This window comes from Nycticebus coucang, chromosome 4, assembly GCF_027406575.1.
Source record: "Nycticebus coucang isolate mNycCou1 chromosome 4, mNycCou1.pri, whole genome shotgun sequence".
NCBI classification, from domain to species: domain Eukaryota; kingdom Metazoa; phylum Chordata; class Mammalia; order Primates; family Lorisidae; genus Nycticebus; species Nycticebus coucang.
In genome coordinates this window covers 120,244,586-120,260,732 of record NC_069783.1, presented here as the reverse complement: position 1 = coordinate 120,260,732, position 16,147 = coordinate 120,244,586, and the positions used below count along the sequence as shown (strand labels likewise).

Genomic DNA, 16,147 nt, shown 5'->3' with positions numbered 1-16,147 from the left:
CTCACCTTTTTTTTTCCAAAGGGATATTTACCCTGGAAAATGCTACATTTAGAAAATTATGCCTTAGATGCCAACTATCCCACTAAGTTTTGCTGATTTTTGGTAGGGGGAGATTGGGGCAGAGGAGGTTGAAGGCTGTGTGAAGGAAATTCTAATCACCCACCAGCCAAGAATGATTTAAAAGTTCATTTTCATTCATTTACTTCCATTTGTTCATTCATTCATTCAATTATTCAATCAGCAAACATATATGGAGAGTCTACCATGTAGAGAGCGCTGTGCTAGGCAATGGCATTATAGCCATGAACAATATACTTTCACCTCCCCACACTTCTCAATCTGGCGCTGGCAGAGAATGACATCCTAAGGTCTTAAGGCAATAGTTCTCAATAGGTGGCAATGTTGACCCCCCCCCGCAGGACTTGGACAAAGTCCGGAGACATTTCTGGTGTGAAAGTTGGGAGATGGTGCTATGGATATTTAATTGGTAGATGCTGCTAAACATTCTAACAAAAATTATCCAGTCTAAAAATAAAAGTCAGTAGTACAATGATCAAGAAATCCTGCCCTAAGATATCCAAGATGTGTAATGAAGTAAGTTCTAGTTAATGGTTCTTGTTAAGCATCATCTTTAGGAGAATGGAGAAAATAGTAGCTCAGCTCATTTCCTGTTCGGCTTTATTCTTTCTTGGAACTCTGATTGAGAAATGTTGGCCCCGTGGCTACTCAGATTGTGGTGCATGGACCAGCAGCATCAGGGAGCTTAAGAGAAATGCAGGCCGTTGACCAGATGGTTCAAACTATCCACCAAACCTGCTGAATCAGGACCTGCATTTTAACATGATCCCTGGGGGATTCATGGGTACATTATAGCTTGGGAATCACGGGCCTAATTCAACGTGAAACAGAAGGGTTTTATTTGTTTGTTTGTTTTATTTCTTATAGACTTAGGGGGTATAAATGCAGTTTTGTAACATGGATATATTTCGTAGTATGGAAGTCCTGGCTTTCTGTGTAACCCTCACTCAATTAGCATATGTAGCCGTCATTAGGGTATTTCTCATTCCACTCCCACTCCCGCCCTGAATCTCCAGTGTCTATTACTCTACTCCCCGTGTCCATGCGTACTCATTATTTAGTTTCCACTTGTAAGTGTAGTATTTGACATTTTTTTTCTGAGTTATTTCACCTAATTTTTTTTTTTTTAGATAGAGTCTCATTCTTGCCTCAGGCTAGGGTGCTGTGGCAGCAGCCTAGCTCACAGCAACCTCAAACTCTTGGGCTCAAGTGATCTTTCTGCTTCAGCCTCCCTAGTAGCTGGGACTACAGACACCCCCCACAACACCCAGCTAATCTTTCTATTTTTAGGAGAGACAGGGTTCGCACTCCTGTTCAGGGCTGGTTTCAAACACCTTAAGATAAAGGCCTTCAATTCCATCCTTGTTGCAAAAGACATGATTTCATTCTTTTTTTAACAGCTGAGTAGTATTCCAAGGCGTGTGTGTGTGTGTGTGTGTGTGTGTGTGTGTGTGTGTGTGTGACATTTTCTCTGTCTCTCTTTTTTTTTAAGAGCCAGGGTCTTGCTCTCTCACCCTGGCTAAAGTGCAGTGGCAAGATCATAGTTCACTGCAGTCTTGAACTCCTGGCTTCAAGTGATCCTCCCGGCTTGGCCTCCCAAGGAGCTGGGACTAAAAGCATGTGCCACCATGCCTGGCTAATCATTGTATTTTTTTGTTTTTTTAGAGATAGGGTCTTGCTATATTGTTCAGGTTGTTCTTGAAACTTGAGCTCAAGCAATCCTCCAGTCCTAGTCTCCCAAAGTGCTGGGATTACAGATGTGAGCCATATTTTCTTTATCCAATCATCGGTTGATTCCGTATCTTTGCTATTGTGAATAGTGCTGTGATAAACATACAGTTGCGGGTATCTTTTAGATATAATAACTTAAACTGAAGTTTTAAGTGGCAATTTGATAAATGCAACAATGGAACCTAGTCCCAGGGGTCAGGGAAAGCTGCCCATAAAAACTCAGCCTGTAAACTGAGTATTAGATGAGAAGCAAGAAGTAGCCAGGAGTAGAGGGTTCCAGGCAAGGGGAAGAGTGTGAACAAAGGATCAGAGGCAGGAAGGAACTTGGCCTGAAGAAGATACTTTGTGTCTAGAGCCTGGTGAGTGAAGAGTGATACAAACTAAGAATGGCAAAGCCAGCAGGACATGTGGGACTTTATCCTAGGAGCAGGTGGGCATTGGTCCTGCTTGGTCTGATCCCCAGGTCTGAGTCCAGGGGTGTAGCACAAGTCGGGATGCTGTCTATGGCCATGGGGACAGGGCGAGGCTGATTCCTTAGTCCTTTAACACTGTGTTCTCAGCAGCTGAGAGAACTGGTCGGACCAGGGTCGGAATCTCATGAATGATAATTGTCCCAGGTGACAGGTGACCCAAGTGTGCCATAAGACAGAGCAAGAACAATGTGGATGGGAATGAATTTCTCTCCTACCCCTCTGACTTAAGGCTACAGAGTCATTATGTCAATATATTTTTGTACAGATTTTGTAGTTTATGACACATTCTGGCAACATTTAGATGCAATTTCAATGAGCCAGAATGTAGTACTGTAAACCTAAAACTGGATATCCCTTAAAGCTGTTGGAATCTGGCAGGAGACCTGCTCCTAACTACAAGCACAGTTTCCAACTTCACTGTTCCATCCTTAAAGCACTGAAAACAAAATCCATTTTTAATGAGGGACTACCAAACACTTTGCATTCTATTAACAGTCCCTTTGGGCTTCCAAGCACCCACATACCTTACACACATGAAGTGGCTCCCACTCAACTTCTTGTGAGACTACCAGGGGTAAAGGGTCTTCCGCGGGTTCCGTTGCCAACACAAGTACTGTGACTGAATGAATAGGAATTAAGTCCTTCTGTTCTTATCCTCCTATCAGCAGATGGACGGCCAATAGGGCTGGGCGGGGATTCGGGATCAAAGAGAAGTCACTTTATCATACAGACAGTATATGCCTGGCTGCCTGTCTCCTCAGCCCTAGCATATTACCAATCTTACAAACCATCCATTATCCACTCGACAACTGTGAACTTGGCCAGCGTCAAAGCAGAACGATGAGATCCAAGTTAGAAGAAAGTGGGAGAAAGAGAGAAAGTACAAAGATGAGCCAGACGGTTCTCCAACCTGTAAGAACATGTTGTATTTACCAGGCCGGGTACAAAAGCCAAACTCTGTTCCCGTTGTTTGTCTTCTGTTCTGGGCCTGGGTTATGTTTGGTGCAAGCAGGACAGTGCACCCCCTCACTTCCATCTGATGATTGGCGTATTGTTTAGAGACGATGAGGGATGATCTTGTGCTCTGGAGGAAGTTGGCAAGAAAGTTTAATGCTATAAAAAGCAATGCGCGGTCAGGATATGGTTTCCTATTCTGAGTCAAGGCAAAGGAGAGAGTCAGAAATTCCAACCCAGAGGGTCAGGACTGGCTCCAGGATCTCTTGAATCACATCTGAAACATGTTCCCCATACTCCTTTCTCCTCCCTGTTCTTACAACCGGCCAACTGGGATTACACAATCACACTCATTTTGTTCCACATAAAGCTGTTTCTTATTAGGACTCTGAATCTTATTTTTTCCTGTTGCCATGTCATCTCTTTCAAATCAGGTGAGTAACTCTGTTTCTTAATGGGGAGATTCATTCCCTTGGCTGGACTCAATAAATGTACACTTAACTTTTTCTTAAGATGTGAACCTTTATGTTTTTAACCCCATAATCTGCCTTGCTCTGTTCTAAGTCTCAGCTTTCTCATTCTGAAGAGCTCTCCTCAACTAGGAAGCGATAGAAAGGCGAACATTTTAGTCAATCATTGGAATGTTTTTGGTCACCCAATACCCAACAACTGTTTCTAGAGGGTTTTGTTTTCTCCCCCACTGGACTGGAGCTTTTTTTTCTTTTTTTTTAAAGTGAATTCACCAGATGTTTTGGCAGCGCATAAAACCTGGCTTTCCTGTCTTCCAAGTGGATGAAATTGGATCCAAATCACAGCACGTTGCTTCAGCTTCACCCACCAAGTACTTAATGGTTCTCGAGAACAGTGTAAAGATTGAGTTCAGTTTTTCTTCAGGCATTGGGACTGTGGGATCCAGGTGTTAGCGTTTTCTGGCCTTCAAGATCTTCTTTGCAACATTTGTAGGGAAAACCCGGATTCGTGCATATGAACGGTCTTCCTACCATGATCTTTACCTCTCTCACTTTTATTTTTCTGGCTGTGTGTGTATCAGAAACTGCGAAACGGCTCCCTGAAGCCCCTCTGTGCAGGGCGAAATGCGAGAGCAGCACACATGTGATTCCACCACATCTGGGGCAAAACTGCCATGCAATCCCCCTTTGGTCTTTGCAAACTCCAGGCCTCCCCCGAGCCAAAGGGAGAAAGAAGCAGGACTCCTTCAGCAGCCTCCAATCCCTCTCTGCCTCCTGCCCCGTTTTGCTTATCGCAAGCCCGAGCATGCCACACCACCTCGCCAGACCCTGCCAAAATCCATGAATGGCACACAGCGCACATTAAACAGATGGAATGCAACATACATGTAAAGAAATAAGAGCTTTGCCAGGAAAGTTGGCAGCAGCTCTGGAATGCTTTAAACAGTGTGTGTGTGGGTAGAAAGGAGCCCAGAGTCGGCGAGGCTGCCTCATTCTCCAGAGCTGTTTCTTTTACAGCCATGACCTGTTTTGCCAGTCAAGATAAATACGGTGTTAAATGCCCCCTTTTCCTGGCTCCTTGATACCTTGGCAATGCGGTTTGAAATATGACCTGGTCTCATTGGAAAAATGTGTTTTTAAGTGAGTGGAAGGGATGTATCCCTTTTAGCCAATGAGTAGGAAGGTCATGGATGGCAGAGTCTTCTGGACTCAGACATACTCAGGAAGTAGGAGAAGGAACAGCCATGGTGTAACACCCCTTGTTTATAAGTCAGCACTTGTTTAGAAAGTTCGTTGCAGACACAGAGAACAAAACTGAGTTCTAAGGCTTTCTACCACCTTTGGCTTCAGCAAGGAACAGTTCAAGTGGCAGCTCAGAATGGTTGGCTATTTCACAAGGGACCTTGGAAGAGCCAGCCTCTCCTTCAGAAGAAAAGAACTGCTTGCTAACCAGGCATGGCCACAGGTTCAGCCTATTCAGGCCAGTTAGCTTTGCGAGTCCCCGTGGTCACAGGACAACTCCATGAGCACAGTGGCAGCTTGCCACATGTGTGAGAAGCTTAGATGGATTTCCCCAAAAGGTGTGCCATCACAGCAGCCATTCATTAAGTAATTTCTGCATGCCAGGCACATCCCAGGCATATCTGACGCAACTTCCCATTATCTCCTGAGCTAGGTATAATACTATCCCTGTTTTACATGTGAAGAAACTGAGGCTCAGAGAGGTGGAGTCACTTATCTAAGATCTCACAGTTATTAAAAGGGATGCTGGAATTTAATCCCAAATCTGCTCTTAATGATCCAGCAGTGAGTAAGGGACCCTTGTTGGCTTCTACCCAAAGGCTCAAGGCACCAGTCTTGAGGAATCATCTTCATCCTTAGAACCGTCCAATGTGGGCAAGTTCTTGTATCCCCTGCTGAAGGTGCAACGGGGTATATTTGTTTCCTGGGACTTCTGTAACCAATTGTCACAAACTGGGTGGCTTAAAACAATAGAAATCCATTCTCTCGCTGCTCTGGAGGCCTGAAGCCTAAAATCAAGGTGTCAGCAAGACTGTGCTATCTCCATAGGGTCTGGAAACAGATTCTTCCGTGCCTCTTCCAGCTCCTGGTGGTTGCTGGCTTCTGGGGCTAGCGTTTGCATCACTCTCTGCCTCCATAGCCAGCTCCTGTGAGTTTGTTCTCCCCTCCTACTCTCTTATAAAGACTCTCTGGTCAGGACAGTGGCTCACACCTGTAATCCTAGCACTCTGAGAGGCCAAGGCGGGTGGAGTGCTTGAGCTCAGGAGTTTGAGACCACCCTGAGCAAGAGTGAGACCCCCATCTCTACTAAAAATAGAAAAAAATACCCAGGTGTGGTGGCAAATGCCTGTAATACCAGCTACTCAGGAGACTGAGGCAGAGGGATCCCTTGATCCCAAGAGTTTAATGTTGCAATGAATGAGCTTCAATGACATCACTATACACTAGCCAGGGTGACAGAGTGAGACTGACTCCAAAAAAAAAAAAAAAACCCAGAGACACTTCTTTTGGATGTAGGCACACCTCAACACAAGATAATCTCATCTCAAGACCCTTAACTAATTATACCTGCAATGATCCTTTTCCCAAATAAGGTCACATCCCCAGGTTTTAGGGATTAGACCCTGGATCTTTCAGGGAGCCATTTTTTAGCCTAACACAGAGGAAGATGTCACTGACATATGAGGCAACTTACCCAATAGGAATTTTTCCAATTTTGCAGACTCACCAGGTTATTATAGAATTTAGAAAATATTTTCACTACCCCATATCCTTTTAAAGCAATGAATACAATAACCAACATCTATGCCACTTGGTAAGCATTACATAGTCCTCACAGATACCCTGCAATGTAGACACATTGCTTTCCTCTCTACAGGGGGGAGGACAAGAAAGCTATGAGAGATGAAGAGTCTTGTCCAAGATCTCACAGCCAGCAGCTGATGAAGATGGGACTGAAATTTCAATCTGCTTGACTCTAGAGTCAGAGTTCTCATGCAGGATGTAAAACTGCCTTTCCTTTTCTTGGAAATGTAGGACTTGATTGGGAAGCTGTAGTTTGGAAGGAGGTAGAAGTCTGGGGTGATGGGACAACTTATGCCATGTTTAGCCAAGAATCATCCCTGAGCAGAATATCCAGAAAGGCTGAAAGCAGGCTCTCTGACTGGGAAGGCAATCCATGCATTGGTATATCCGATAAGGCTGAGAACCACTTCCCTCCTGGCCATCTCTCTGTCACGGCCGAAACTGGCATCTTCTTGCAGAGACACAGGAGGCAAATGAGAAAATGTCCATCTTTACTCTCTTCCAGGTTTCAGTTCAGTACCATCTGCCAATGCTTATAATCTTATTGCAGGACATTTTTACTTCTGGTGTTCAATCTTCTGACTCAGGAGGGATGGGTAGTCATGGAGGGCAAAATCAGAGCTGCTCACCCGGTGTCAATGAATGGTAGGTGACTTCTCCTGTCCACTGGTGACCACATCCATTGATTCAGGTCTCATGGTGAGCATGAGCCAATTTTTCTTACAGTCAGAGCAGCTGAGGGCTAAGTGGGCCTCATCTCGTTAGAACTTCTCAATAATCCTGTGAAGTCAGATGGATAATGACCTGACCTAGTGCTGAGGAAGGGCCAGGTTGAATTGCTGGACCCTGACAACTGGCAAGTGCAAGGATCCCTCCAGGTTGCCTGAGTCCAGAGTCTGAGATCTTTGTTGCTTTAATGCTCTCTTTCCACACCATGTCCCAAGAATTCCCACTGTCTCAATTAAAGGAAATATAGATAAGGCAAAGAAGAAATTTGCTCACTTATTCATTTATTCATCAGTCCATTCATTCACTCTACTACTATCTATGTCTGCACTGTATGCAGGAAAGCCAGAAGGAAAATTCCTTCATTCATGAATGTGCACCTGGGCCAGGCATGATGGCTCATACCTGTAATCCTAGCACCCAGGGAGGGCCAAGGTGGGAAGATCACCTGAGCTCAGGAGTTTGAGACCAGCCTCAGCAAGAGTGAGACCCTGTCTCTACCAAAAAAAAAAAAAAAAAACAACTAGCTGGGCATTGTGGCGGGTGCTTGTAGTCCCAGCTACTTGGGAGGCTGAGGCAAGAAGGATTACTTTGAGCCCAGGGGTTTGCTGTGAACTATGATATCAGGACACTCTACCCATGGCAACAGAGTGAGACTCTGTCTTAAAAAAAAAAACAAAACAGTATGCACCTGGATCTGGATGTGCCATGGACCTTGCAAAACTCTGGAAACAGGATGTCACAGTCCTTGCCTTCAAGAGTCGGAGAAGATCGGCAAGTATATCAGTTAATCTAGGACAGTGTGGCAAATGCTATGACAGAGATATGGTAGAGAGATCAAGAGAGAAGGGGGTTCAGCAAAGCTTCCCAGAGAAGAATCTTGAATTGAGATTAGAAGAAGGAAGAAGGGATCAGCCAGAGAAGGAAGAGCTGGCCTGCATTTTAGGAAGCTGATTTTCAGCAGGCACACGCCAATATGATTGTGCCAGGTGAATTATTAGATTACCTCCATATCTACAGGTAAACAGTCAGTACCCAGAGCTACAACGTGACCCTTTCGCCTCCTCTCCCCTGGATCTCTGTCTACTTCCCGATGTGCAAAAACTGAATGGTTGACACCTGGCAGAGCAGAGAGCTCCAGACTCTGCTCCATCCCTGCTCTTCAGTCCTGTTTGGTGCTGGTGCCAGACTAGGTATTAGGTGTTTTTATATTTTTCACTCTGGGGCTAGAGAGAGATGAGTAAGAAGGCATGCAGCTGTGGGACATGCTGGCAGGGGAAATAGGGAGGCACAGAAGTGCTAGAGGTGAGGCTGAAAAACTTAAAACAGGCCCTTGGGGAAGCATCTCGTGTGGCATGTGATGGAGCATAAATATTATCTTGAGGGTAAAGCAGGGACATTGAGGTTTCAGAGGCATGCTGTTTTTCACTGATGTGCAGTTACACAGAGAATCATGCACTCTTCTTAAGTTTACAATTTGCTAAGTCCTGGCAGATGCATTCCCTTGTGTGACTACCACCTCTCCACAGATAGAGAACATTTGTGTTCCTCCAGAAACTTCCCTCTGCCCCTTCCACAGAGGATTTTAAGCAGGGAAGTTATGTGGTCACACTTTGCAGTGTGCACACTTTCAACTTAGCCTTTGAAAATGTCTTTTGCTCAGTTCTTGAGCCCCTCTTGTGTGCCTCTCACTGTTCCGGTATAGAGAAAAGGGATGGGGCACATTCTGATGGGGAAACTCTCTTTTGGGAAAAGGTCAAAGGTGATCTATGGTATGTAGGACCAACTGGATGGGTGTTCCCCCGGTGTGGTCACACAGGGCCCCAATCTTGGTTTAATGCTCTGCTGTGGCCATGTTGAAATTCTTAATGGTTTTGAACAAGGGGCTTCATGTTTTTATTTTGCACTGGGCCCCAGGAACGAGGCAGCCAAGCTGATGGTGCAAAGGAAATTAACAGGAACCATGAAAGAAGATACAGAGGGTCTTAAAGAGAAGACCCTCTAGGGAACAGCGAAGAAAGAAGCAGCCAAGTGATGGGTGAAGGTTGCAAAAAGGAGTCGTTTTCCTACAGTTCTCTATCTAGGGGTAAGTGTAGGAGAGTGGAGACATTTCATACCTGCCGCTCGCTGTTCCTAAACCTCTACCCACAGCACCAGTAAATGTATATGGGCTTAATTAATTACAATGACTAACACATCTGACAAGCTAAATATTAGCTCGCGAGAACTGAGTACACTTACAAGTATTAAGTACAGATACAAATAATTAACAATAAGCTCGCCGGTGTTATTATAGTCTAATTAACTGTGAAAAAACCATTCAAACCTTAATCCAGAGCAAAATGAAAACAAAAGGAAAGTGAGACCTCTTGTCAGCGTTAGAAATGGAGGCAGCAACATGAAGAGACACAGTTTGGTGGATTTTCGTCTGCACTCATGATGAATTTCATCAGCCTTCTTTTGCTGACATCAAAGCCAAAATAAGTGCCTTTGTCCCTGTTTCTTCCTGCTGGGGCCAGATGTCCGCTGGGAAGAGTTTGGCAGGAGATATACAGGAGACCTGCTTACCAGCAGGAGGAGGAGTGAGGTTGGCATTCCCCTGGAAAAATCCATCTCTATCATCCCCAGACCGACCTCTTGTCTCTGGAATTTGCAGTAAAAAGAAGGTGAGTTGAAAGGAGTCCAATTGTCTCTTGGTGACTAGTTCTTCTTCCTGAAAGGGATTCTCGAGTTGGGCAGTTTAACTGAAAACCCCAAAATCCATACGTGGGCTGCAATGATATTGCTGGTAAAGATTTCCGAAGCCAGGGAATCTAGAAATGAACATTTTCTGGACTGATGTTGCTTTGCACACACTACAAGAAAGAAACATTTGCAATTATCTGAAAATTTTGGTTCTAAAATCTCTATTTTGGTCTAAATTATGTGGTCCTGCTGTTTTGGGCTCCCCATTCTTTGGATGATGGGCAGAAGCCCTTGCCTCCATTGAGCTAAAGCCTCGTTAACCTTTGGTGGTCTGCGTAACTCACTGCACTTCGCAGGAGCACCTTAATTGCTTTTCCCTTGCTCACTTTTTGCTTCTGATCAGGTTCCTGCAGGGGGACACACTACACCCACCTTGATAACGATTGTGGCTGCCATTATTTTACACAATCTACATGCAGGCTCTGTGCTAAGAGCTTCGTTTGCATTATGTTATTTAATCCTCCCAATAAGAAACTGTGTTGGTGCCACCTGCAGAATATATCTGGGGTCTGACCACTTCTCATCACCTGTTTCGCACCCTGCCTTCTCTCATCCAGTTACCGCAGTAGGTTTCTACCTGTTCTCTCTGCTGCTGCCCTTGACTGGAGTCTATTTTTCAACACAGCAAACTGAATGATGCTTTCGAAAGATACGTCAGCTCAGGTCACAAGCCTCCAAGGTCTTCCCCATGTGGCTTAAAGTAAAATCCAAAGTCCTCACCGTGGCCCCCAAGGACCAGTCTCCATGCCTCTCATGCCCAGGGCCTTTGCACTGTTCTGGTTTTCTTTCCCCCAGATATCCACATGACTCATCTCCTCTCTTTCTTCAAGCTTTTGTTCAAATGTTACCTTCTTAGCAGAGCTTATGCCCACACCATTTAAAATTCATCCTTTTCTTCTACTCTCTTGTTGTACATTTCCACATAAAACTTATCACTACCTGCGTGGCGCCTGTGGCTCAGTGAGTAGGGCTCCGGCCCCATATGCCGAGGGTGGCGTGTTCAAACCCAGCCCCGGCCAAACTGCAACAAAAAATAGCCGGGCGTTGTGGCAGGTGCCTGTAGTCCCAGCTGCTTGGGAGGCTGAGGCAAGAGAATCACGTAAGCCCAAGAGTTAGAGGTTGCTGTGAGCCATGTGACCTCATGGCACTCTACCCGAGGGCGGTACAGTGAGACTCTGTCTCTACAAAAAAAAAAAAAAAACTTATCACTACCTTACTGTCTTATATGGTAGAGCGTCCATAGTTGACCACCTCTCTCCATTGACCACCTCCTCCAGTTGACCTAATTTTCATAGACCAGACATGGATCCCAGGTACAAATGAGTACAGTAGTCCTAGTTCCGTATGTCGACCACCTCCATGTATTGACCAGTTTGTTACAGTCTCTTACATGGTCGACTTACAGAGTTTCTACTATAATTACTTATTATGCTTACTGTTGTATCCCCTCACAAAAGTAAGGTCTTTTGTCTGTTTTAGTAACTGCTGAGAACAGTATGAGGTGCACCACAGGTGTATAATAAATGTTTATTGAATGAATAAATAAATGAATGACCCGTGAAGTTAAGTCCTATAATCAATCACACATTACAGAAGAGGTAACTGAAGGACTCAGGAGGGTTAGGTAACTTTCCCAGGGAAGTTAGTTAATAGCAAAGTTAAGACTTCAGTCTAGGTTCTACTGACCTAAAGCAACCTAACTGCTATGTTTGTTCAAATTGTAAGCCCACTTTAGGCCCCTGATGACCTGGAAAGACTTGGTCTGACACTCAGCCAATTCAGTGTTAGTGCCTGTTGTGCAAGGAATCATCAGAATTGCTTAATTTCCACTAGAGTAATAGACAGGAAGCCTTACATGAGAAATCCTGAATTAATCATTTAATTAATGTATTTTGAATAACAGGTCCCCCAAATGCTCATGTTATAGAAATATTTGGAATATTCTTTAAAAAGTGGGATCCTTTTTAAGGACGATATTTTCAGTATAGATGAGGTAGATTACATAGTAATCATAGTACTTAACTTTCTAGGCTCAGGGGACATAACAGAGAAACTCAGGAGAAGTTTTTCTTCACTCGTGGCATGGCCTCTGTGGTCAGGAGACTAGCCTTCTGGGGTCTTAAAAACTAATGTGATAAGTGTAAAATTACCGTAGGGCCTCGCAGTTCCATTCCTATGTATGTGCCCCAAAGAAATAAAAAAAAAAAAAGTTCAAACAAAAACTTGCACAGGCACATTCATAGTGGCATTATTTGTGATAGTGAAGATAAAATGTCCACTCTCTGAGGAATGAATAAACAAATTGTGGTCTATCCATACAATGTAATATTATCCAGCTATAAAGAGGGATGAAAGACTGATCCATGCAACACCATGGATGAACCTCGAAAGCAAGGTTGAGTAAAATAAGTCAGACACAAAGATCACATGTGATATGATTCCATTTATATGAAATGTCCATGACAGGTCAGTCCATAGAGACAGAAAGTAGTGACCTCCAGGGGTTGGCAGTGGCCGGCAGGGAGGTGACAGGGAGTGACTGATTAACGGGCATGAGGTTCCCATTTCTGGTGATGTGAATGTCCTGGAACCAGATAATGCTAATGGTTTCTCAACATTATAAATGTATTCAATGTATAATTTAAAATGGTATAATTTATATGTATTTTACCAAAACATTTTCAAAAGTAAAAATCAGGATGTTTCAGTTTGCTTCTGTTTGATAAGCAAGTAGCTTGGGATTAAGTCCGTTAGTGGCAATTATGGACCAAGAAGAACTACAATGTATCAGATCAGGCTGCATAACAGACTTGCACCTGTGGCTAAAATGGAATCAAGGCCTAATGCTTCAAATCTTCAGAAATGGTGATATGTCTAGCAAACTCAGAGTCCATTTCTTTTTTTTTCTTGCATTACCACACTTGATCTTAGCCAAAAGGCTAAGAAGCAATTTTTTCTTGCATTACCAAAGCCACATACCTTTGTTGTAATGTAAAACATCTGAACAATGTAGAAGAAAGCCTCTCTTCTCACCATTCATACCCTTGGTTTAGTTACTATCATCTACAACCTGGTGTGTATCCTTTCAGATCTTTCTCTACTTGCATGCAAACATCTATATATTAAATGTGAATATCATTGTTGAAGTTTTCAATAGAAAAATGAACTCTCTCTCTATATATATATAAATATATGCAACTTGCTTTTTTTACTCAATACTATATCACAAAAATATTTTCATAGAAATTAAAAAGTGGGATCCTTTTTAAAGATGATATTTTCAGTATAGATGAGGTAATTACATAGTAATTACATACAGACTTATCTCTTTTTTCTTAATGGATCCAGAGCATGGACATATCACCATTTACTTAACCAATTCCCTCCCATCAGATACTAACCTCGTCTCCAATTTTTCACCATCACAAACCAGGCTGCAGAAACACCCTGTGCATACATTCTCAGAAGCTGGTGAGAGTTTTTCTGTGGGAGAACAATTCCTAGAAGTGAAAATGCTGGGCTGAAGTAAAATGCTTTCTGTTTTGTGACTTTTTAACAGCACATCAGTTCAGAACACAAACGTATATTGTCTCTGGCCTTAGGACAAAAAAGCTAGAACTTAGTGCTTGTAATCGGGCTTTGCTTAACTCGGCATTCACCCTGCATCCTGCAAACGTAGCTATTTTCATTCATTTTATAGGTTCACTGTCTCCAGATTGACTCCAGCAGAGGGAAAAGAAATCAGTTCCTTCTGTGCCATTCTTCAAACATTTAGAGGAAATTGATTTTCCACATGGGCTGTAGCCAAGCAAGGGATGTGCCGGCACAGAAGTCCCTGCGACAGGCTATCACTACTAACACTTGCAACAATTAGATTCAACCCAACTTGAGATATTTTACTAGTGAGCATAATTTCTCATCAAGCCAATATTCCAAATTGCCAAAATCAGCAGCAATTCTAAAATAGGATTTCCTTCATAATCCCTTTTAAAGGGAATGTGGACCCTTGAAGTGTTTGCAGAAAGTAAGTTTTTATTCTCCACACTGGGACAAAAGGCTGTTGGTCCCAAAAGCTGATAGCTTGCCTTACCTTCTTGCTCATATCTTTCTAATGTGCTTTTTCCTGTCATCAGCTGGGATTCTTTCACCTGCAAAGAACAGAAATGCAATCTCAATCTGGCTTCAATAACACAGTAATGTCATATACCTCTTAAACCTGGAAGTCTAAAGGTCAGGCAGATTAAGAGTTGCTTGACTTAGGATCTCAATAATGACATGGGGGAAATCAGGTTCTTTCCCAAAGTGTTTAAGAGCACTGGCTCCAGAGCCAGACTGGTACGGAAGAGTCAACTTCTTAATGGCTGTATGACTCTGGACAAATTACTTAAACTCTCTGGGCCTCAGCTTTCTCATTTGTGAAAAACAAGATAATAGTAGCACACTGACTTACAGGATTGTTGTGAGTACCAAAGCAAGGGTGGGCAAACTTACTCCCCAAAGAGCCAGATAGTAAATATTTTAGGCGGCACTTGCCACATGGTTTCTAACCCCTCAACTCTGCTGTTGTACCCAGAAAACAGCCATGTCTAGACAACAGGTAAATGAATAGGCATGGCTATGTTCCAATAAAACTTTATTTATAGACATTGAAAGTTGAATTTCATATATTTTTCATGTGTCATGAAATATTCTTGTTCTTTTGATTTTTATTCAACCACTGAAAAGTGCAAACACTGTTCTTAGTTTGTAGGTCACAAAAACAGGCGGGACTATCCCCGTGAGCTAAAGCATAATGCATTCAGAACACTACCTGGACAGCTCTAAATGCTCGGTAAAGGTTTGTTGGCACACGGTCGCAGTTATCAGTATTATCATCACCATCATCCTCTCTCCGTTCTTCCACTCTCCATACTGTCTTCATCTCCAGCCTGGAAGCAAGACTGCAGCAGCACTTCAAAGAGTAGCATTCAGAGAGAGAAGAGTTTTCTCTTCTGGAGACACTTTGTTAGCAAGGAGATCTTTCCCAGCAGTCTAGCACGTCCCTCGCAGGTCTCAGTGACCAGAATGCGGTCATACGCGCTTGCAGAACCAATCTCTGGCTAGGGGAGGTACTACTTTTTGACCAATCAGGCCCATTTCTGGAGCTGACAGGCAGAGTCAGTTTGCCCCAAGTCAACTGGCGAATGGGGACTGGATGAATGCTTGACCCTAACAGGGTTTCTATCAGAACAGGGATGGCAGGGCATGGATGACTGAGAAGCAACCAGCAAGCTGGCTGCACCCACTCTCTCAAATCACCGTGAATGTATTACAAGCAGAGGACCCACTAATCCTGTCTGTATATATCATTTTGTAACAAAAGCAAGTCTTTTGAAGATTTGGGCTGGACAACATTGGCTTTGTTGACCTTTAAATCTTCTAAAAATAACCACTGTAGTGATAACTCATTGGATGGCAGGAGTTCCAAACAACTTTATGGCACTTTTGAGTTTACTATACACCCTCCTTGTCTGATCCTTCATTTGACTTTCACGATTCTCTGAGACAAGAACTATCATCCTCATTCTGCAGAGAAGATGAGAAGTGACTCGTCCAAGAGCACAAAGTTAAGTCTTTGAACTCTGGTTCTGACCTCTGCATTCTGGGCATTTTCCCAACCTACTTTCTGGTTCCAATGGAAATGACAATAGAGGCAGCTTCATCATGGGAGGAGTTGCTGGCTAAGAAGATGTAAGTGACAAGGGAAACAAGGGGATTTTACTAAGAATCAACACAGCCTTAAAACCTGTGCTTTGGGTGAAAATGTCTAGGTATAATTTGCGATTTTCTTTGGAATATCCACAATTTTCATATACTATGAAATCTCAGGAAATGATAGAATAATAGCAGTAATTATTCTGATGAAATACAGACATGCCTTTTTCTGATCTTAAAAGGGAAACATAATTGTCCATGAATCACTTTATATTTAACTCATAATTGTATGTATGCCTTCTTGCATTTAAGCCCTATTTTTGGCTTACTGACCTGCAAGATGAGAAAAAAAGGAATCTCCCAAACAAGAGAAATTTGGTTGAGTAAACTCATGTGTCCACGTGAAGGAATATTATGCAACTATTACCTGAAATGCTTATGAAGAATTTT

At 43.2% G+C, this 16,147-nt stretch overlaps 1 long non-coding RNA gene across 1 annotated transcript in view; it reads right to left on the bottom strand.

The window, feature by feature from the left end:
* Nucleotides 1-3,300, bottom strand: part of LOC128583071 (uncharacterized) — a 93,235-nt gene extending 89,935 nt beyond the window's left edge. The window contains exon 1 of the long non-coding RNA XR_008379376.1: nt 2,807-3,300. This is a non-coding gene — a long non-coding RNA (uncharacterized LOC128583071). The remainder of the gene's footprint in view (nt 1-2,806) is intronic.
* Nucleotides 3,301-16,147: the final 12,847 nt, after the last annotated feature.